This window comes from Acinonyx jubatus, chromosome X, assembly GCF_027475565.1.
Source record: "Acinonyx jubatus isolate Ajub_Pintada_27869175 chromosome X, VMU_Ajub_asm_v1.0, whole genome shotgun sequence".
Classification (NCBI taxonomy): domain Eukaryota; kingdom Metazoa; phylum Chordata; class Mammalia; order Carnivora; family Felidae; genus Acinonyx; species Acinonyx jubatus.
In genome coordinates this window covers 102,879,803-102,905,257 of record NC_069389.1, presented here as the reverse complement: position 1 = coordinate 102,905,257, position 25,455 = coordinate 102,879,803, and positions in this window count along the sequence as shown.

The window sequence follows — 25,455 nt, the reverse complement described above, 5'->3', positions numbered from 1 at the left end:
GTAGATTAGCTTTTGCAACTATGTTAGCTCAATAGGATGTTACCCATTTCAGGTAAGAGAATGTTTTAATCTTGATGAAATGTGCATGACTCCAAATACTGTTAAATATTGCTTTGGATGGTATTAATTGTAGGCATCAAGTCATACTGGGGCAGGAGAAGTGAGGGAAGATATATTTTAGAACAAACAAGTCCTCCAGTAGTGTTCCCTAGAATGGAACACTGTTTATAGATACTCACTTACTCTGCCATGACACATTGCAGGCAGCAATGAGTTTGAGGCATTTTCCACTGACTTAACACCATGCCTGTGACAAATTGGAGGATGGAGACAATATGACAGGAAGTGTTTCTGACTCAATAGATTGAATTTCAAACACCAGTCTCCTCTGAGCTCTTAACTGTAGGCTATGGTCTATTTCCTGGGTTAAGATATTGTGCTGTAATGTTCTAATATTGGCTCTTTCTTCTCCAGAGGTAGTGAATAGTCTTGTGTCACCTTCTCACACCTCAGTTAGAAACAGAGGCTGAGAAAATACTATTCTTGGTCCTGATGGCATGAGGAAGAGTTAATTAGAACAGCATGACTTTTTCTCTTCCCTGCTACAGCTTAAACGTGTCTGCATTTCTTTTTACTGTATCACCTTTTCTCATTTCCGAACTTTCATGGAGAGGAAAAACAGATGACAGCTGCTTCCTTTATGATAAGTTGCATGTCCAAGTTTGCAGCAATCCTAAGAAATCTGGGTTTTGTTATCTGTGGCATATAATTGACAATATCCCATTTAATGATATCAACACCTGCTTGGCAATTATTAAGAAAAATCTTGAATAAAAATACAGCCATATGGTCCAATACATTAAATTATTCTCTGCATGCAAAACACATGCATCACACACACACACACACACACACACACACACACACACACACATTACACAAGCATACACATAAGAGCTGAGTTCCTAAATGTCTCCATTTTGTCAACCCTACCATCATAGAATCTGAATTTGGAGTCAGGGGAGGGCAAAGGTGCATAGGTGACTTGATATAATAACTCTGAAGTGTCTATGGCCTTCTCATTTTGCCTCCTTCTTTCTGTACTTCAGCATAGCTCCATTGAAGTCTCTGATACACTTGGGCAATGCATAGGATCACTTAACATGTTTTAGAAACTCTGGATTTAGAGAGTTTAGTAGTTGGGGACACTGGGGAATTGATAGAATACAGGTAGGTAAAAGTGCTTGCAATAGGTTCTTTGTATTCAGAGCCTGATATGAGGGGATTCAAAGAGGACAATATTCGCCAATAGAAAGATTTGGATTTAAATCTAGCTTCCTGATTTCCTGACTGAACATCTCTGAGCCTCTATTTTGTCTATTAATTGCAGAATTATTGTGAATATTAAAGCATAGGTGCAAAGCTCTGCTTTGGTTCAAGTGTCACTGAAAGTGAATGAATGTTGTGTACATGGTGTCTACTTTCATCTCTCTTGATAATGTACAGGCTGATGAATATGCTATGTAGATTGTGTAATGGCAGAGAAGATGAGGAACTAGAAAAGGACCAATGATAGATTTCCACTTTGGAAAAGGGGAACTACCTATGTAAACATCTCTGAACATTTAGTCTTTGAATCTGATGTGAAATTCTCCATTGTTTACTCCTATAATGTTAGTAGGCATCATGTAGTCAGTAAAGTTTTCCAAGATGATATGTCCTGGTTGATAACTCTCCTCATTATGATACTTCTCTGAAGTCATAGCTACTCTAAGAAGAAGCCTCTTTAACTATAACATTTTGGAGAGGATCTTCTTCTTTTGGATTGTTGTTAAAAGAGGGCAGCTAACTAAAGTGTGGGTTGCTTGAGATCTTGAAATGGTAAGGAAAACACTAGGTTTTACCTAGATCATTTGATTGTTGTAATTGTGGAACAATTTTGCAGGAAAATTCTCTTGTGTCTATTTATTTCTACTTAGGTTGCTTCAATTTTAAGGGCAGGGAAAAAAAAGAGAACTCTGGGCTGGGATAAACTGGATCACCAAAAAGGGAAACCAGATGAAGAGACAATAACGATTTTTACTGGAATATGTTTTTCAGACAAAGTATTACGAAAAATACTTGGTGGGATATGTCTTTCTCATTTAGGTCAGATTTTGTTTAGATCATTAGTAGCTAAACAGTTTTGGGATATGTGCTGGTAGTTTCTGTTTGTTTCCAACAGACAGGTGTAAATGATTCCTTTCTGTCAGCTTGCCCATTCTCAGGAAACTATATTTGTCATCCTGTTGTTGGGGTCATAGAGCCACCCAGTCATCAGCTGTTCACTGCCTATCTGCCTTGACAGGGAAGGAAATTGGAGGTGTTAGTAGAGGTTATTTAGGGTCATTCAGTGAGCATATTGAAAAGAAACCACAAGAAGTACTTTGGTATATTTGAATTTAGAGGAACATAAGGCCAAGTAGGAAAACAGAAAAGTTGGTTATCAATTGCCTTTTTATAAAAATGATTGAACTGTATCATTTCCTCTGATTATCCATGAGTGTATATTTTTCCTGCCTTTTCCATCAATCATAATGTAAAATATGAAGTGATCAAATTGGCGTTTATAATTTGCCAAACTATTTTGATGCACTCCTAATTACCAGAACAAATGTGTATATGTGTATGTATATGTGTATATTTTATCCTAAATCATATGAAATTGCCTTTGTTGTAGATCAAAAGTAGTTAAATATTGGAATTTTCATATGATTTAATCTAATATACTGTACATGATTCAAACATTCCCATTTTGGTATAAAATTTATGAGTCATCCAAAAGTTAGTTTTAGTGACTTTTTTTACTGTAGTAAGGCAAAAATTTAAATTTTATGTAACGTGTGTGTGTGTGTGTGTGTGTGTGTGTGTGTATAGCAAGAATATATGAAGGAGTACTTAAGTAATGAATGACATGGTCACCAGTATTTGCTTTCATAAAAAATAACATTGTTAAATGGAAAAAAAAACTTTGTTTTTTCATCTGTTGCTAAAGATATATGGAAAAAAGTAAGAAAGTGATGGTTCTTAGTTGGACAAAAGAGTTAGTTGATATATTGAATAATAAAGCATCATATTCCATGGTAACTCAGTCTATGATGTGAATACTTCACCCTATGCTCTTAGTTCTTATGTGAAACTAAGAAAACTTCACTCCTGAAATTGTTTCAGCCAGTGCTGCAACAAGTGCAAAAAAATTTCATCAAGAGAGAGAAAAATTATTGAGTGCTAAAAGGACACCTAAGTTTTGCTATCGTGGGTTTGCTCTGCACCAATGATTCTCTCCTCTATCATATAACAGCACTCTAAATTTCCTTTAGAAACTATCCTTTCCCTAGCCCACCCATGTTCTCAGCCAAGTGGTTTATGTGAGTTTGATTCTACATCCAGCTTCAAATTGGTCTAGATTGGCCTAAACTAATCAGCGTATGGCATTTATCTAATAAATGGGCCACAGGTAGGCAAATAATGTGATCCAGTCCCATCATAATGAACACAGAAGTTTTGCTGAGAATGCTGGAATGAAGACTTCCTTTTTTTCCAATGGGTTTAGTACTCTGAGAATTCATGTTTTTGGATTATGGTGACATTGTTGACACCATGAGGAGAGATAGTCTGACAAAGTTTGAAGGAAGAGGAAGAAAGAAAGAGAGTCTTACATGATAACAGAATGGAACCCTGATAATACCTTGGTTTTCTGGATCAAACTCTGTCTAAAGTTAGTCATAGTTTGGGCTAAATAGGTGATGGATATTAAGGAGGGCACTTGTGATGAGCAGTGGGTGTTTATGTAAATGATGAATCAGTAAATTCTACTCCTGAGATCACTATTACACTATATGTTAAATACCTAGAATTTAAATAAAAACTTAAAAAAAATTAAAAAAAAATGTCAGTCATAGGTTTGATATTTCTGTTCTCTAAGCCAATCAGTACCCCATTTTGTCAAGACACTTTTATTCAGGTTTACTTCTCACCAGAAATCAAAACCATCCTAACCAATATAGGTGGTTAATTTGAGGTTTGAGGAAATGCAAAGGAAATGTGTGATTCTCAATAGAAATGTGATTTAAGAGAAAGCCATGGAACTGGTCAAACAGGTATGTGATGTAACTATTAGAGGAAACACCAAAGCATCTTATTGAACAGATCTTCATCATGAGTAAAATTTGGACTTTACTCATTTTTCCTGAATATAAATGTAAATACCAATTGAAAAAAAATTAAAAAGTCAAGTTTAAGGCAGAAAACATCAGTCATCTATAACTCTGCCACCCAGGGGAAAACATTGTTGTTATTTTAGCATATTTGCTTCTATTCTACTTTCTATCCATTTTTATGTGGTAGAGATCACACTGTATATACAATTTTTATCCTTCTTTTCTTCATTCAACACCACTTTATTTCATTCAAATAAGTGTTTTCCCACATCATTAACAACTCTTCATGATGAACATGTTTTTCTTCCAAAGGAAATTACACTTGATTTGAGGATGTGATATGAATACACACCGAACAGTGAATAGTGTAGTAAATTGTGTAATACAATCAATTTGAGAATATTACTATGCTAAATGCAAAAAATATATAACAATGTTATTTAAATATGAGTTTTAGAAAATCTGAAAATTTGTCATGGCATAGGTGGAATTTATAGGGGGATATGGTTTGGCTTGGGAGCAGGGGAAGGATTAGACAGTGTAGACCAAGAGAATTACATTTAACATATATTCTAATCCAGTTGAGACATGATCTATGTAGAAGGAACAAAGGCTGGGATGAAGATTTAGTAAGAGTAGTTAAAAATAAGAGTAGATATATAATATTTTTTTATTTTGGAAGACCTTATAAATCAGACAGAAGTTTCTTCTGTAGACCAATGAGATGCATATAAACATCTGGATAAGTCTAGGACTTATTAGTTTCAGGGGCATAAAGAGGTCCATGTTGTCTTATGTGACGTGTTTTAACTAAGAATTGTGGAGCAAGGAGCCAAATGACATGAAGAGCACTCTTTCAAAAGGACACAATAGACACAATGGTGTTGCTTTTGCTAGAGAATTTGAAATCAAGCACTGTACCTGAATTATGGCAATTACTTAAAATTGTACTCCTGTATACTTACATTATTTATTTTCCTTACTGTAGACATCATTGTTATTGTTATCTTTATTTCATAAAAGAAGAAACTGAGGCTCAGAGAAATTATACAGACAATAATCCAGCTCAAACTAGCTTAATCTAGCTTAATGTAAATATAACTATGGATTTTAATATGAATATAGTTTGAGTCAGATTATTGATGCTTACAACCAAATAATAATGATGAACACAAATCTTTTCCCATCAGTCTTATGTTTTTTCTACCAAACTTTACTTCATTACTAGTGTTGATATTAGGCACCTGGGTCTTTATGGTAGCGAAAGAATCAGTCTTTTTGTATCATTACTTCCCTGCTTATGAATTCTAAATATTCATTTACAATTTGGGCAGTGGTTATTTAGTCCAAGCATCTATTTTAAGAAATTATATATAATAGTACAATTAAACCTTTTTATTGTCCTATAAGCCTTTGACTATCTGAGACTGTTTATTTACGCATGAGATATAATTAGGCTTAGTGTATAATTCTTAGTTCACAATATTTCCCCTCAAAATTCTGTTGATATTGCTTCATTTGTTGCCTTTTGGAACATAGTGTGTATCTGAGATGTTTGAAGTTAGCTTAAATTTTTCAGCTTTATAGGTAATCTGCTTATTTTTCTCTCTGGATGCTGGTAGGAATTTTTCTTCATCCTCCTAATATAAATTTGTTTTGGTTAGGATATATCTAAGTTCAGGTCTCTTTTCATTGTCTTTAAAAAAAACAAAAAAAAAAGGTTTCTTTAATCATGTCTTTGATTATTGCTTCTGATATCTTTGTCAGTAACCTCCATAATTATTGGGTTGGATTTCTTTCTTTGTCCTCTATATCTATCATTTATCTCTTCTTTTTATGTTTACCTGTAACATTTTGCTTGTGGGGACCAAGTGTTTGCTACGAGTCTGTGTCTCTGGATATAGACAGAAAAATAGTAATGGTGTGAGAATGGAGAGAAAAAGCACTTTGGTTGCTTTTAAAAGTTATATGCATATACTAGGTGGTCAGCCCTTTTTTACTGAATCATGGGACAGACTGCAAGGGAAGGATTTAGTGTGTTTTGCTCTTCAATTTCAAGTGGGATGCAACAGATGGGCTAGGATTTGCATTTTCTGTTCTGTACAAGAATCCCAGATGACTACATGGACTGACCTTCCTCATGACCATTGGTTCAGATTTGCAAATTCAGGTTAGTTCTCAGTATTACAAAATAAAAGTTTATTTTAGTGGCCAAATTAATTTTCATAGCTTTATAAATGATTTTCGGCCTATTGTTATGTAATCATAAAGTGAAGTTTTTCTTGTAACATTTTAAAAAGAGAAATTATATAACATAGGTTCACAAATTTGGAATATGTGGAAGTCTCTGGCCATATACCTTAGGAATGTCAAGGCTCTAGTATCTATGTGATTATTTGAATTTATGTATTTTATAGATTACATTGCAATAATTAACACTTATTGACTGCTTGGTATATACTATGCATTTGACAAGTACTTTAAATATAATAAGTCATTTAAACCTCATTAAAACTTATGCAAAAAGATAGTAACACAAGATTATTGCAAAGATCTAGGACTAAAACTCTATCCTCTGAAATATAAGTCATGATGGTGAAACTTTAGTGGTTCCATATGTTCCTCATTTGCAGAAGTAGGTAGGTACAGATTTGTTTATGATAAACCTAACTCAAGCCTGTTGCCCTCTATTGCTTTTTAGAATGAAAATTATGGTAATTGGGAAAGAATTGAGGTGTGATAGTTCTAGATTCTGAAGTTATATTTCCAGTCATTGTCCACTGGACAGTACCATCAAGTTTCCTCTCTGCCAGTCAAGGCTGCAAGAGTGATTGGAATGCTTATGAGTACAGGTGTTCTCAAGTATTTTAGTGTCTATCAAACTGCTTCAAGTTTTCTTTTTTAAAATTGCCTTTTATCCCATTTTCTCACCTTATCAACTCATTCAGAGTGCTTAATCTAGCTATACCCAATGCACTAAATTCTTGGCTAGAAGTGCCCTAACTAGGGCTAGAGAAATGCTAACTTTAGGTCAGTGTGTGACATATTTTTGGCCTGATTCTGTGATAGTTTGTACATTTTCCAGTCCATGGCCTTGACCTTTGATTTGGGTTGAGTTGGAACATTGACTCTTCTCCAGGAATTCTAGTTTTGGTCCTTGACTACACCCTTTGCAATGACTGTACTGTCACTCTTGTCCTCTACATTGTCTTCAGTGTGGTTTTTCTAAACCTGACAGTTATTTTCCTACCTTAAAATCTCCAATAGATACCCACTGACTAAATGATAAAGTCTAAAATTTTATAAATAACAGTATACAAAATTCTTCACAATCTGATCTCTGCCTATCTTTCTAGTTGCATATCTTGCCTAGGATTCTAAAACATGCTTCCTCCCTAGAGGGACAATGGGAAACACTTGAACTTCTCCATAGTAATCATGCAATCCACATTTGTTGAATTAAATAAGGAGTACAAGATATTGGGCCATGGCATGAAGTGTGGAGAGTGCTGGGCTCCAGGCACTGTCTGGTATCTTAGTTGGGTACCACAATAGGACATCAGAAATACCTTGAATGCTATGGCATGATGGCAGGGCACTAACAAGATGAGTTCAGGGAACCTTCGGAGAAACTTTGCCCATTTCACAGCTCTGCATTATTAATAACATTTCTCTAGTACCTGTTAAGTGAACTCTGTCCCTGGGAAGGAGACTGACTAGGACATACTGTTTTTGAATACCTAGCATTTGACTCATGCCATGTCAATGAATAAATGGACATTTGGCTAATCTATGCACACCTTCCTTTTGCACATCTATACCTGAAACATTAATGTTCTGCTAAGGCCTTAGACAATAGGATTTGTGCATATGCAAAGTCAGAATCAAAGACTAATCCATACTTGGTTATTCTGAGTGAATTAAAAAACAATAATTCATTTTCATTATAGATCAGGCATGCTGAGGAGAGGAACTGATCCTTTACTGAAATCTGTTGTCTGTTCTCCATTAAGCTTGCTGAGGCAAGGGTCAGTCTGACACTTCGCTAGGGAAAGCTGGGGGAGGAGGATCATCCCCAGGAGTGTGAAGTTGGCCATGGTAGTTTGTATTGTATTATTTGGCAGCTGAAAGTGTACTTTAACTAAGTGGTTTCTGTCAAAGCCTTCTATAGTGGTTAATGTGTGGGATGATGACTGAGGAAGCTGCATAAAAGCCAAACATGTAGAAAGGTTGTCTTTATAGAACATAGAAACCAGATTTAGGTACATGTTTGGTCTTCCTTATAGATGGATCCCTATGGGCAAACACAGATTCCAGTGAGGTAAAAAGGATGGTGTCCTCTGCTGCTTTTATCACTCTTAAATGTTTGGGAAGCTATGTTAACAGAGCTAATGAAAGAGTAGTTTTCATTTCTTTCCAGGTGGTCATCCTCTATTAAGTATTCTTAGCTCTAAAGTTTTTTATTTAAATTTTTTTTAAATTGGTCCCCTCAGCTCTCATAAACCCATATTGCACTACAACTTTGGATGTTTTGTTCCTTTGCCTTGTCATTGTCCTTAATGTTGAGTGCGTATGTATATCTTTGCTCTCCACTAAAAGTGCAAGCTTCTAACATGCAGAACATTTGGTTATTTTCCTTTCTTTTGCACTCCTCCTGTGCTTCTGGGTCTCTGTAGTACAGAGCTTGCTGTAACTCCCCTTTCCTACCAGACAGTTCAAAAAGCTAGTGCAGAAAAGCCACTTTGGGAGCACCTGGGTGGCTCAGTTCGTTAAATGTCTGACTCTTAGTTTCATCTCAGGTCATGATCTCATAGTGAGTTCGCTGATTGCACAGAGCCTGCTTAGGATTCACTCTCTTCTCTCTCTGCCCCTCCCAAGCTTGCTCTCCATCTCTCTCTCTCTCTTTCAAAATAAATAAATAAACATTTTTTAAAAGAAAAAAACATTCTTAAAATTATATCACAGAGACAAATTGGAATAAAATAAAGAGGGTAAATAATGAGTCCTGAGTTTTAACTCTGGGTATGCCACACTCTTCCAAAATTACCTGAGGCAAGTCTGTTTCTATCTCTGTATCTCAGGTTCCTAATAAGAAAATGAAAGAATCAGATAGTATGATCTCTAAGGCCCCTTTCACTGCATCTTCTGTAATATATCATGACTATCCTTTGTTACAGGATATATGGAACTGAGCTAGGGAAGAAATCTGCTATAAGTCAGATTTCTTGAATTATGACTTGAATAGCTTGGTCCAGCTACCACTTGTTGAGAGCCTACTATATACAAAATGTGATTCTGTTCCCCTTATATGCATTTAATCCTCAAAACAACTGAATGAAGCTGACACTATTATTGCTCCATTTTCAGAGGAGAGTTTAAGTAACTTGCTCACTGTTATATGGCTAGAAATTTCTAGGGCCAGAATAAAAAATTGATGTCTGACTCCAAAGCCCTGTTTTTAACTACTGTACTATATCACCTTACTGTACTATGGCTTTTCCAGTTGAGGATATAGGACAAACTCAGGCATACAAACATACATACACATATACAGATAAAATAACCACAAGAGGCCAAGTGTGAACCTGATATGCTGTGGTTATCTGTGAATGGGTGAATTGTAACCCATTTCCTAAGATTAACCTGTGATCTAGGCCTGCACAGATCTGAAGTTAAAGCTTCCCAACACTTGAAACTAGCTGAGAAGGGATGTTGAAAAGCAGCATGGAAAATAGGGAGATTCAACTAAGGCCACAAGAGCACAACTGCAGGAAACCCTGAACTTGTGCAAGGAAAAAAAAAAAAAGAAGTAGCAGGCAACAGCATGAGGAAAGTCAGAGGAGAATGAGAAAAGAGACAATAGAAATGAATCCAGCACAATTTCCTCCTGATCCCTGCCAAGGTTGGCTCTGTGTACTCCTTTACTACTTGTGTTTTCAATCCCTTAGCTCTAATGATTTCTGCTGTAACCTAAATAGGAATTTCAAATTTTCTTAATCAGCTAGTGATGACATAGAGATCATGTATGAACCATGAAAAATTTCTCTGTCTGATCTATAAGCACTGAAATGGAGGGAGCTCATAAAGGAGAAAGAAAAGGCTGACTGTTCCTAATTTAACATAGTCCTGTGAGATTGAGTGAGGAATTGTCCAATAGCTAATCAAAGTGGGAGCCCATCCCTAGCACCAAGGATATATACTATAGAGTCTCTCTCTCCCCCCCGACTCCTCAACTCCACATGGGAAGAATAGACCTTTTTTTAGACCATTTATTTTTTTCAAAGTGAGAAAGGATCTTAGTAGCCCATATGGGTTGAGAAGAAAAGGGCTGAGGGGCTGGGGATCGGGGACATGGTACAAAGAGAAGGAAATCTTGTGGTCCATTTCAGCTATTTTTTATGGCAGGCATGTAGTGAAGTTAAATTGTATTTAGTTGAAAGAGCTCCTGGGGTGAAAAGCAATGGCCTGGGTAGGATCAAATGTTCTGTCTTTGATCTGGGTACTATGAGGGAGGGGCTTAGGGGCTGTTGAGTGGATTTGTAAGGAATTCTTGTAGAAGATTAGAATGAGAAAGAGACTAAAATCTGTTCTGTGTAGAAGTCTCTACCAAGAGGCTACTTCTCTGGCTGGCTGGAGTGCAGCCATTGTATGAAACTTAGCCACTAAGTCCTCAGTTCATATGACTTCAGGTCTTCTGTGTCCTATATTATTCAGCAACTCTCTCAACAAAGCATAGCACATTTTCTGAGGTCAGTTGTCTCATTTGGAAGGGCCAACTGAAGTGAGCTGTTAAGAGGATGGAAAAGTCAGGAAGAAGCTTTCAGAAGGGAAAGGAGACAAAAAAAACCTTAGCAAATGCTCCCTGGATCCTGATAGGGCAGTGCCAGAAAAAGAGCAAGAATCATTCTGGAAAAAATAATGGCATTCAAATGAAGTCTTTCTGAGAACCTAAAAGTCAGGGATATAAAATTATTTTCAACAGATGGAAGGCTTGTTTATTATCCTCCACACCTCCTTTTGTGAATAATGTTACATCTCAACTGCTTCCATGTGTATTGTTCACTCTATTGATTAGCTGCTGCCAATTTAGAATGCCCCAGATCCAACATTTTGAGTCTCATAACCCCATAATTTTCATTAGCAAAAGTACCAGTTGTTTTATTAATCCAAACAAAATCCCAGAATGTAGAGCAAAGAAAAAATAATATGTGTACAAATTTCAAACATCTCAAAACCAGATAAAAATGAATTTGTATAATTGCCTCTTTTAGAATTTTTATGATTCTCTACCCATACTATGAAAAAGTAAGAATTGCTTGGCATTCAGGGTAGATATCTTCAGATAAAGAAGAAAGCATTGAATGGCTGACTTTTTAACTAATGTGATCATCTTTGATGCAAACAAGTTATGTTGTCCCATTAGCCTCTGAAGAATATTAAAGCATTCCTAATTATTACAGCTGCATGCTAAGAGGCTCTTTATTTTCCTTCATGGGCACACATCAAAATAAGATTTTCCAGGTATCTTTAGGGGGGAAAAGACAGTTTTGACCTGGTGGTCCTGTGAGACATCTGAGAAATGTATCTGGGAAAACACAGTTTTATGTTATATTCAAGAAACAAAAATGCTTGTACAACAGTGAGCCTCTGGGTGCCACCTAGTTGAAGCAGAAATGTGGAATTTTATATGATTTTTGCCTCCACCCTGTGGAGGCAGGGTGGAGACCTGTGGCATTTATTTTTCTTCTCCATTAGTGACTCATGTTACTAGTGTGACCTCAGGATCAGTTGGAGATCCCTGACATTCTAAAATAATTCATGTATAGGAAATCCCAGAGGCAAGGTAGGATCTGTTTTCAGTCCAGGACAGAGTTAAGTCCAGGGACCACAGGCATCACCTGTAAATGTGAGGTAGGAGTCACACAACCTGGCTTTTCCTTAGATTTAGAACTGGACGTCAGCACAGTCAAATGAACCTGTAGTTTGTTTGCCTTTTCTGGGTTCCATCTGTATTTTTTTAAATTGTTTCCTAGATACACACAAGAATTCAGAGAAAGAATGATGATCACTGACATTTTGGTTGTGGCTGATACTATTCAAATCATTTTATGTTTCACTTCTTTCTTTTTTAGCATTTATCAGAACCTACCACATACCAGGCACCATGCTTTCACATATATTGCATAGTTTAATCATATAGATCCTGTCCTGTGGATCTGAGTATTCTCATTGTACAGATAAGTTCAAACAGATGAGTTCAAGCTGGCACTCAAACAATTAAATAACTCAACTAAGGTCCTGAGGCTTGTAAATTGTGGAATATTGACTTTATCTACATCTGCTTGATTCAGAAATGTGTGCTGGTTCCATCACATGCCATGCCAATTTCTGTGATGGTTGGGTATGATTCAAAAGAACACAGAGAGACATGGCCTAACATACATATATTGCTTTCTTCTCTGTCTTAATCTGCTCACCTCATTTATAATGTCTTTTCATGGCTCAGTTTGTCCAGAGCTGGACTAATCTTTCCACCTATAGTATTGTTCTCACTTCTGACATGCAATATAGGAAGTACTTATGCCAGTAATGGGAAATAATTTTCATCCCATTCCAACAATGATAGATTGGCAGTAACTGCTTAGAACACTTTTGAGAAGGCTTATGTGGTGGTATCCAGAAACTGGTGCTGTGATTAATTACTGATTGCTGTAGTAGGCATGACAAAAGAAAGAAGATGTTTTATATATTTGCTATCCCTAAATTAAGCAATCTCAAGCTCCACTCCCTAGTACAGGGAGAAGTAAGTATATGTCTGTGTTGGTAATGTATACTTAAAACCTTTCACGGGGATCCTACTAGTTTTTAACGATGAAGCCTCATGTCTTTTCTTGAGTTAATGTTCACTTCTGTTGCCACCCACTTTCACTACATTCCCTTATTGTGATGAAGCAATTCCTTTACTCAACTTCCAAAGGCTAATTTATACTTGAGTTAGTTTTCATGACTTCCTGTTCCTTGACACTAAATGAGACATGACTAAAACACTGAATGTGAAAACTGCCTATCTTGAATCTGCATCTCAAGCCTTCAGCACCTTCTGAAAATTTCACTCTTTTGTGAATGCCATGTAGTTCTAATTTCCTGTATCCCAATTGAAAATTGCTTTACCTTGAAGATAACATGACTTGATATACAGTCTAAATTCCTACTGTAATCTCAGCCTCTTAGACCATATGTGTCCTATCCTAGTAGACAGGTACAGTGCCACATCTTATCCTTTCTGGATCCAGCTCCTGCTGGATTTTGGCATATGAACATTTCTATGATACAGGGATTTCAATCCCAGATACATCAAGGTGTGTTGTTTAAATAACCAAGATTCAATAGGCATGCTGTACTTGGTCTCTATAATATTGGGACTTTGATAACTATAGACCAATTCTGCCAAACAGCAAAGCTGTAAAATTGGGCCCAACCTCAGGTACCCTTACATCAGTGAAAACATACTAAAATTAGGCACCAGATCTGATCCTGGGTATTTAAAAAATAATTTCAAAAATCTTAATAGATGTTCACAGTGTGAAAAGTCAAAGAATACTAGGACACATATTACCAAAAGCAGAAACTGTTCCTAACCTCTTTTCTACTCAAAAATGTAGAGAATTCGGTTGAATTTTTATACACCAATAATGAAGCAACAAAAGAGAAATAAAGAAACTGATTCCATTCACAATTCCACCAAGAATCATAAAACACCTAGGAATAAACCTAACCAAAGATGTAAAATATCTGTATGCTGAAAACTATAGAAAGCTTATGAAGGAAATTGGAGAAGATACAAAGAAATGGAAAAACATTCCATGTTCATGGATTGGAAGAATAATTATTGTTAAAATGTAAATGCTACCCAAAGCAATCTACACATTCAATGAAATCCCAATCAAAACTGCACCAGCAGGGAGAGAGCCAAGATGGTGGAACAGCAGGGAAGTTCTTTGTGTGTCTTGCATCCATGAACTACAGCCAGACCAACACTAAGCCATCCTGTACACCTAGAAAACTGGTCTGAGGATTAACACAACGATCTCCACAACCTGAACTACAGAATTCACTAGGTACATGGCACAGAGAGGTGAACTTGGGGAGAGAGAAGCTGCAGAGGGCAGGAAGGTGCTTTTGTGTGAAGAAAGAGGACAGAGATGGTGGGGAGATTATGGGAAAAGCACCCCTCCCCAAAAGCATCTAAAGAGAAAGTGGAAAATTGGAAACAGCCACAGGGACTAAACTAAAATGGAGAAATGAGAAAGGAGGAAGGAGAGGGTTTAAATTCCATTAAGACTGTAAATAGGGGGAGCACAGGGTCTTCAACTCCACAGCTCCATACCTGGCGGTGCTCTGGTGAGAAGGGCAAATCCCCAGGAGCAGAGTGGGGTCCAGGAGGTTCTTGGGCCACACAGGGAGAAGTGGTTCCACTGCTGGAAGGATATTTTGTAGAGGCTGTGAGGCCACCTGGGCCCAACAGACACCAGAAAAGAGCCACATTCGCTGGTGCTAGAACAAGGTCATTAAGGGTGAAGACTGGTACCAGATATGTGTTGTGATTTCCCACAATCATGAAACACTGCTGTTACACTATCTCAAGAATGTTTTCTGGGGCAGGCTGGCACCTGGCCTCAGTCTCTAGGCATCGGCAGCAGCACGGTCCCTCAAAATTTCCTGGGTGTGGCTGGCATTTGGCCATTGCTTTGTGAGACCCTCCGCAGAGAGGCAGAATGGGTCAAAGCCACAGGCCCTCAGAAGTAAGGGGCCAGGGAAAACAGCCACATCTGAGATGAAACTCGGGAGAGAAGTATTACCTACGGCTTGGTCACAGACAGTGTAAAAGGAGGGAGTGGATGAAAGCTGAAGACAAATGATGGGTGGGTGATTGCTGATCAGGAAGAACAGAGTTCCAGTACTAGAGACTGGGTAGCTTGGTGGCGCCATTTTCACTGCTCCCACCCATGCACAAACACACCTGCAAGCGCCAATACAATCCACCCCAGTAGGCTAGCGTTGCCATATAGTGGAGAACAGAGCCATTACACTAAGCCCCACCCAAATGGGCCAACCTTGCTCTTCAAGAAATCTCACCGCCTGCTTAGTTTACGGACTATAAAGCACTTCATAGTCTGATTTCTAGGGGAAAATGAAATCATTTCAGTCATATTTCAGTTTGTTAGAAGGTCCATATATTCAATTTTCTTTCTTTTTTCCTCTTTTTCATTTCTTTTCCTTTTCTTGAATACAGAAAAAAGAAAAAAAATCATTTTTATTTTCAAATTTTATTAAAAATATTTTCCTTTAATTTTTTTACTATATTTTTACTTTTGTTTAATTTTTTTCAAATTCTAGTTTACTTATATCATTTCATTTTAGTCTACTTTGGTGTATTCAGTTTTTCAAATTTTGAAATGATTTCCTTTTTTTTTCCTTCTTTCTCCTTTTTTCTCTAATCTATCAAACCACTTTCAACACCAGACCAAAACACACCTAGGATCTAGCATCATCTTTTTGATTTTGTGTGTGTGTTTTTAATTCTTTAATTTTAATATTTTTTTAATTTACATTTTTTCTACATCATTAATTCCTTTTCTCCCTTCAAAATGACAAAACAAAGGAATTCATCCCAAAGGAAAGAGCAGGATGTAACTACAGCCAGGAACTTAACCAACACAGATAAAAACAAGACGTCTAAACCAGAATTTAGAATCACAATAATAAGAATATTAGCTGGAGTCAAAATAGATTAGAATTCCTTTCTGTGGGGGTAAAAGAAGTAAAAGCTAGTCAGGATGAAATAAAAAATGTTGCAACTGAGCTACAATCTTGAATGGATGCTGCAGTGGCAAGGATGGATGAGGTAGAACAGAGAATCAGCGATATAGAGGACAAACTAATAGAGAATAATGAAGAAGAAAAAAAGAGGGAGATTAAGGCAAAAGAGCACTATCTAAGAATTAGAGAAATCAGTGACTCATTAAAAAGGAACAACAGCAGAATCATAGGGGTCCCAGAAGAAGAGGAAGAGAGAGAAATAGGGGTAGAATGGTTATGTGAGCAAATCATAGTGGAAAATGTTCCTAACCTGGGGAAAGACACAAACATCAAAATCCAGGAAGCACAGAGGACTCCCATTAGATTCAACAAAAACCAACCATAAACAAGGCATATCATAGTCAAATTCACAAACTACTCAGGCAAGGAGAGAATCATGAAAGCAGCAAGGGAAAAAAAGTCCTTAACCTATAAGGGAAGACAGATCAGGTTTGCAGCAGACCTATTCCCAGAAACATGGCAGTCCAGAAAGGAGTGGCAGGATATATTCAATGTGCTGTATCAGAAAAATATGCAGCCAAGAATTCTTTATCCAGCAAGACTGTCATTCAAAATAGAAGGAGATATAAAAAGGTTCCCAGGCAAATAAAAATTAAAGGAGTTTGTGACCACTAAACCAGCCCTGCAGTAAGTTTTAAGGGGGACTTCCTGAGGGGAGAAAAGATGAAAATATGAATACATACATACATTCATACATACACGAAAAGCAACAAAGATTAGAAAGGACAAGAAAACACCACCAGAAACTCCAACTCTACAAGCAACATAATGGCAATAAACTCATATCTTTCATTACTCTAAATGTCAATGGACTCAATGCTCCAATCAAAAGACATAGGGTAACAGAATGGATAGGAAAACAAGATCCATCTACATGCTGTTTACAAGAGACAACTTTAGACCTAAAGACACCTTCAGATTGAAAGTAAGGGGATCTACAACCATCTATCATGCTAATGGTCAACAAAAGAAAGCCAGAGTAGCCATACTTATATCAGACAATCTAGACTTTAAAATAAAGACTGAATCAAGAGATGAAGAAGGGCATTATACATAATTAAGGGGTCTATCCACCAAGAAGACCTAACAATTGCAAACATTTATGTGCCAATAGTGGGAGCACCCAAATATATAAATCAATCACAAACATAAAGAAACTCATTGATAATAATACCATAATAGTAGCAGACTTCAACACCCCACTCACAGCAATGCACAGATGTTCTAATCAAATAATCAACAAGGAAACAATGGTTTTGAATGACACACTAGACCAGTCGGACTTAACAGATATATTCACAACATTTTATACTAAAGCAGCAGAATATACATTCTTCTCCAGTACACATGTAATGTTATCCATAATAGACCACATACTGGAACACAAATCCGCCCTCAGCAAGCACAAAAATATCAAGATCATCGTGTGCATATTTTCAGACCACAACGCTATGAAACTCGAAATCAACTACCAGAAAAAATTTACAAAGGTAAAAATTACGTGGAGATTGAAGAACATCCTACTAAAGAATGAATGGCCTAACCAAGAAGTTAAAGAGGAAATTAAAAATTCATGGAAGCCAATGAAAATGATGACACCACAACTCAAAACCTCTGGGATGCAGCAAAGGCGGTCATAAGAGGAAAGTATATAGCAATCCAGGCCTTCCTAAAGAAGGAAGAAAGGTCTCAGACAAAACCTAACCTTATGCCTTAAAGGCCTGGAAAAAGAACAGCAAATAAATCCCCAAACCAGCAGAAGATAGGAAATAATAAAGATTAGAGCAGAAATTAATGCTATCAAAACAAACAAACAAAAAAACAGTAAAACAGATCAATGAAACCAGAAGCTGGTTCTTTGGAAGAATTAACAAAATTGATAAACCAGTAGCCAGTTTGATCAAAAAGAAAAAGGAAAGAACCCAAATAAATAAAATCAAGAATGAAAGAGGAGAGATCACAACCAACACAGCAGAAATACAAACAATAATAAGAGAATATTATGAGCAATTATATGCCAAAAAATGGGCAATCTGGAAGAAATAGACAAATTCCTAGAAACAAATACACAACCAAATCTGAAACAGGTAAAAATAGCAAATTTGAGTAGACCCATAAACAGTAACGAAATCGAATTCATAATAAAAAATCTCCCAAAACAAGAGTCCAGACCAGATGGCTTTCCAGGGGAATTCTACCAAACATTTAAGGAAGAGTTGACACCTATTCTCTTGAAGCTGTTCCAAAAAAATAGAAATGGAAGGAACACTTCCAAACTCTTTCTCTGAAGCCAGCATTACTTTGACTCCAAAATCAGAGACCCCACTAAAAAGGAGAACTATAGATTAATTTCCCTGATGAACATGGATGCAAAAATCCTCAATAAGATATTAGCCAACCAGATCCAACAATACATTAAAAAAATTATTCACCATGACCAAGTGGGATTTATATCTGGGATGTAGGTCTGGTTAAATATCCTCAAAACAATAATGCCATTGATCACATCAATAAAAGAAAGGACAAGAACCACATGATTCTCTCAATAAATGCAGAGAAAGCACTTGACAAAATACCGCATCCTTTCTTGATAAAAAACCCTCAAGAAAGTAGGGATAGAAGCATCATACCTCAAGGTCATAAAAGCCATATATGAACGACCCAATGCTAATATCATCCTCAATGGAGAAAAACTGAGAGCTTTCCCCCTAAGGTCAGGAACAAGACAGGGATGTTCACTCACCACTGTTATGCAACATAGTATTGGAAGTCTTAGCCTCTGTAATCAGACAACACAAAGAAATAAAAAGCATCCAAATTGGCCAGGAGGAGGTCAAACTTTCACTCTTTGCAGATGACATGATACCCTATATGGAACCCAAAAGATTCCTCATAAAAACTGCTAGAATTGATTCATGAATTCAGCAAAGTTACAGGATATAAAACCAATGCACAAAAATCGCTTGAATTCCTATACACCAACAATGAAGCAACAGAAAGAGAAATGAAGGAATTGATCCCATTTACAGTTGCACCCAAACCCATAAAATATCTAGGAATAAATCTCACCAAAGAGGTGAAAAATCTATACACTGAAAACTATAGAAAACTTATGAAAGAAATTGAAGAAGAGACCAAAAAAATGGAAAAATATTCCATGCTTCTGAATAGGAAGAACAAATATTGTTAAAATGTCAATACTACCCAAAGCAATCTACATATTCAATGCATTCCCTATCAAAATAACACCAGCATTCTTCGCAGAGCTAGTACAAATAATCCTAAAATTTGTATGGAACCAGAAAAGACCCCAAATAGCCAAAGAAATCTTGAAAAAGAGAACCAAAGCAGGAGGTATCACAATCCCAGACTTCAAGCTATACTACAAAGCTGTAATCATCAAGATAGTATGGCACTGGCACAAGAACAGACATTCATATCAATGGAACAGAACAGAGAGCCCAGAAGTGAACCCACAAACATATGGCCAACTAATCTTTGACAAAGCAGGAAAGAATATCCAATAGAATAAAGACAGTCTCTTCAAGTGGTGCTGGGAAAACTGGAGAGCGACATGCTCTGGAAGAATGAACCTGGACCACTTTCTAAAACCATACATAAAAATAAACTCAAAATGGATGAAAGACCTAAATGTAAGACCTAAATGAAAGACCTAAATGTAAGCCATCAAAATCCTCGATGAGAAAGCAGGCAAAAACCTCTTTGATCTTGGCCACAGCGACTTCTTACTCAACATGTCTCTGGAGGCAAGGGAAACAAAAGAAAAAATGAACTACTGGGACCTCATCAAAATAAAAATCTTCTGCACAGTGAAGGAAACAATCAGCAAAACTAAAAGGCAACCAACAGAAAGGGAGAATATATTTGCAAATAACATATCAGATAAAGGGTTAGCATCCAAAACCTAAAAAGAACTTATCAAACTCAACACCCAAAAAACAAATAATCCTGTGAAGATATGGGCAAAAGACATGATTAGACACTTCTCCAAAGAAGACATCCAAATGGCCCACCGACACATGAAAAAATGCTCAGAATCACTCATCATGAGGGAAATACAAATCAAAACCATAATGAGATATCACTTGACACCTGTCAGAATGGCTAACATTAACAACTCAAGCAACAGCAGATGTTGGCGAGGATGTGGAGAAAGAGGATCTCTTTTGCATTTTTAGTGGGATGCAAGCTGGTGCAGCGACTCTGGAAAACAGTATGGAGGTTCCTCAAGAAACTAAAAATAGAACTATCCTACAATCCAGCAATTGCACTACTAGGTATTTATCCAAGGGATACAGGTGTGCTGTTTCAAAGGGACACAAGCACCCCAATGTTTACAGCAGCACTATCAACAATAGCCAACCTATGGAAAGAGCCAAAATGTACATCTATGGATGAATGGATAAAGAAGAAGTGGTAAGTATATACATTTGAGTATTACTTGGCAATCAAAAAGAATGAAATTTTGCCATTTGCAACTACATGGATGGAACTTGAGGGTATTATGCTAACTGAAATTAGTCAGAGAAAGAGAAATATCATATAATTTCACTCATATGAGGACTTTAAGAGACAAAACAGATGAACGTGGAAGGGAAACAAAAATCATAAAAACAGGGAGGGGGACAAAACAGAAGAGATTCATAAACATGGGGAACAAACTGAGGGTTACTGGAGAGGGTGTGGGAGGGGGGATGGGTTAAATGGGTAAGTAGCATTAAGGAATCTACTCCTGAAATCATTGTTGCACTATATGCTAACTAATTTGGATGTAAATTTAAAAAAATAAAATTAAACAAAAGATAGTAAAAAAAAAATTGCACCAGCATTCTTCTCAAGGCTAGAACAAGCAATCCTAAAATTTGCATGGAATCACAAAAGACCCTGAATAGCCAAAGTAATATTGAAGAGGAAAACCAAAGCTTGATACATCACAATCCCAGACTTTAGCCACTACTACAAAGCTGCAATCATCAAGACAGTATAGTATTGGCACAAAAACAGACACATAGACTAATGGAATAGAATAGAGACCCCAGAACTGGACCCACAAATGTAAGGCCAACTAATCTTTCACAAAGCAGGAAAGAGTATACTTTGGAAAAAAAGACAGTCTCTTTAACAAATGGTGCTGGGAGAACTGGACAGCAACATGCAGAAGAATGAAACTAGACCACTTTCTTATACCATTCACAATAATAAACTCAAAGTGGATGAAAGCTTTATCTGAATGTTAGACAGGAAACCATCAAAACCCTACAGGAGAAAGCAGGGAAAAACCTCTTTGACCTCACCCGTAGCAATTTCTTAGTTGACACATCTCCAAAGGCAAGGGAATTAAAAGCAAAAATGAACTATTTGGGACCTCATCAAGATAAAGTCTTCTGCACTGCAAAGGAAACAATCATCAAAACTAAAAGGCAACCAACGGAATGGGAAAATATAATTGCAAATGACATATCGGACAAAAGGCTAGTATCCAAAATCTATAAAGAACTCACCAAACTCCACACCTGAAAAACAAATAATCCAGTGAAGCAATGGGCAGAATACATGAATAGATACTTTTCCAAAGAAGACATCCAGATGGCCAACAGATACATGAAAAGATGTTCAACGTCACTCCTCATCTGGTAAATATAAATCAAAACCACACTGAGATACCACCTTATGCTGGTCAGAGTGGATAAAATCAAGAAATTAGGAGACTATAGATGCTGGAGAGGATGTGGAGAAACGGGAACCCTCTTGCAGTGTTGGTGGGAATGCAAACTGGTGTAGCCACTTTGGAAAACCATGTGGAGGTTCCTCAAAAAATTAAAAATAGATCTACCTTATGACCCAGCAATAGCACTGCTAGGAATTTACCCAACGGATACAGGAGTGCTGATGCATGGGGGCACTTGCACCCTAATGTTTATAGCAGCACTTTCAACAATAGCCAAATTATGAAAAGAGCCTAAATGTCCATCAACTGAGGAATGGATAAAGAAGATGTGGTTTATATATACAATGGAATACTACTTGGCAATGAGAAAGAATGAAATCTGGCCATTTGCAGTAATGTGGATGGAACTGGAGGGTATTATGCTAAGTGAAATAAGTCAAGCAGAGAAATACAGATACCATATGTTTTCACTCATAGGTGGATTTTGAAAAACTTAGCAGAAGACCATGGGGAAGGGGAAGGGGGGAAAAGTTACAGAGAGGGAGAGGGGCAAACCATAAGAGACTCTTAAATACTGAGAACAAACTGAGGGTTGCTGGGGGTTATGGGAGAGGGGAAAGTGGGTGATAGACATTGAGGAGGGCACTTGTTGGGATTAGCACTGGGTGTTGTATGGAAACCAATTTGACAATAAATTATATTTAATGTAAAAAATGGGGATTAAACTTCCCTCAGGGCTTTTGATTGAACATATTAGTATGGACTTAGTATTCATATTAGATTTGGCCTATCTAATAAGTATTAAATGATATCTGTCATCATCAATATTAAGCTGTGCAGCCTAGTAAAGACTGGAGTGGAAGACAACTTGTTTTCATATTTACCAGAGATCTCTATGGATTTCATCCCCCCCTCCTCAATAAATGGGAATGAAAAGCCTGAAAGCACTGAGAAGTGAACTAGCATGCTTCTTTGTCCAAACTGAGAAAAATTGATTAAAAATGAAACTTTTACACCCTCTTTTCCTTCCCTAGGTGTTCTGAAGAACCCTATTGACATATATGAAGTTGTCAAGTATAAGGCAGAGTACATGATGATTTGTCTGCTGGAGAGAGGTTTACCTAGGGAAGGATCATTCTGAATATAAAGGAAGAGAAAATTCCCTTGCACTTTCTGATTAATAGTCTTCTTGCTTAACAGACACCAAATGCTTAGGAGACTGGGGAAGTCATCTGCTTTTGCAATTTGATCATACCTTCAGATTATCAGATGATAAATTTGTTATAAGGAATGATAAAAATTTTAATTCTTCCCACCCACACAAATGCATAAAACCAATTTCCCTGTTCAGGTTCCTGAGAAATAAACATGTCAACACAGAAAGGCTATTTATCATGGCTGTCATAATTAGGTCCAATTGGGGAAGTCAGTTTCCTTTTGCAAATGACAAATTTTAAGTTCCAACTCACCAGCACCATTTTGTAGGACATGTCTAATAACCTCCAGTCATTTATCACTATTCCCAAATGCCAGGATTATCAGAGGCAAGGCAGGTGTTCTTCATTCCAGTTCACTAACCTAAAATTGTTGCCATCATTTTACCAGTATGAAGATACTGCCTGGCTTCTGAAATAAGCACATTTTCAAAGGAGATTTTTTTGTTTAGTTTTTTAAGTTTTAAGGGGTACATTTCATAAAAAATTAGTAAGATAGTTTTTCCCCCTGACTGTTGACTTTATAAGTAGGCAGTCAGCTGTTAACTTTAGCCAGGGTATGAACATGTATGAAGTAGGCATTAGGAGACCAGGGGATCAAAGATACTCCAGGTGTATCCCATTCCACTTCTTGCCAGCACAGTGAAAGAAAGAGAACAATGCATGGCTGGAACAACTGTCTGCCAAACCATTGGCTAATAGGCTTTTGCTCTGTCTGCACTTATAGACTAAAGATAGAACTGAAAGCTCTGCTTAAAAATCACAACATAAAGATCATACTATATATATTATTTATCACCATTTCAGTTAACAGGAAGGATCAGGGATTGTATGTGTGGTGGCAAAGGGTGTGATTAAAGAAGTATTCTATTTAATGAGATACTCTCATAAACTGAGAAATAGCATTTATCTCTCAGGATTGAAATCTTCCCAAAATAATGCCTGCTGTCTTCATAATAAATGTAGTTGAGTGACCCTTATGGGTTCACTGAAAAAAATCAGGAAAAGAACAGGAGACTTGGCATCAGCCAATCTGCCACAAACAAGCTGGGTGTACTTAGGCAAGTTGCTCGATTTTTCTGGACTGTGATTTCTTCTTTGATAGAAATACTACTATCTTATGAGAATCCAAGAAGACAATGCATGTGAGGTAAGTAATACATAAGAAGAAAGCAAAGCTCAGAAACAATGCATGACTTTCAGAAATGATATGTGACAGCCTGGTTTACATGACTAATACATATCAGAATCAGACTGTGAACCCAGGAACAGACTGTGAACCCAGCTGTGAACCCAGCTGTGAACCCAGCTCCCTGACCAGTGTTCATGCTTCTCTGATACATTGATATCCTATTTTTCAAGGATTAGAACCAAACAAAAGGCTTTCATGGTTCATTTGGGCAAAAAGATGGCATCTCCTTTGTAATGCTACAGCCCCACAGGTACCTTTCTATCATTGCATTTAATTTATTGTATTTTAGTTATCTATTGCATGTCACTCTCCTCATTACACTGCAGGCTCGTCAATGACAGGGACCGTGTGTTATGGATCTTTCTATTCCCTCAGGCTAGTCTGGTGTTCAGCAATATAGTGAAACTGAATTAATGCCTGTGGTAAGAAAAAAAGGAAGGAGGAATAGGTGATTCAGAAGGCACTTTGGACACCTTCATTTCTGTTAATTATTTCTTGGAAATAATTCTGACTCTGAACTTTTTGGCAGTTTGAGTTCTGGATAAATGTGAGTTTACAAGGATGCCTAACTAATCTGAACTTCTTGAATGCTTTAGTGATAAAGCAATCAGCTCAGCCAAGTTTCAGGTCATATATCAGCTAATCAATAGGAATGTTAAGGCTACACCAAGATTTTCTAACACCTGTCAGGGCTGACTAATCAGTGACTGTTCAAAAATCACATGAAAGAGAAAAACCTTTCTTTTCTCCTGGGAATTTGCTATGAGAAAAGACCCTGGGTAGGAATAAGGTGATTCAATTCTAAAATATCTAATTATTATTAGGAAGACTATGTAGAATGAAGAATCAGGGAGGAGGAAGGGGGGACCGAGGGACTTAATCATGCTCATCATTTCACTCTTATGAACAGATGGGAAAATATATCAGACCCCTGACTTATTAGATTCTCTTAGAGGACTGCAGGAAGTGAGGAATAGGGAAGGGAGAGATGGTTAGGAAATTAGAATAGCGGACAAGGAAGATACAGAAATAACAGTGGTGTGTGGTGCTTATGCCTCCTACAGGACTTGGAAAAAAGACATTTCCCAGCAGTTATTGGCTTTTTAAAACATTCCCTTGCAGGATTAGTGAATTTGAATCACTATGCACACTTCCCACCTCCATTCCTCAAACACATACAATCTTATAAATCTTAGATCTTCCTGTACCACCTGACATTTTCACACTCCTAGAACTCAGTTCTATTGGTAGTTTTATGGTAAAGGGTCTGTCATTGTTTCC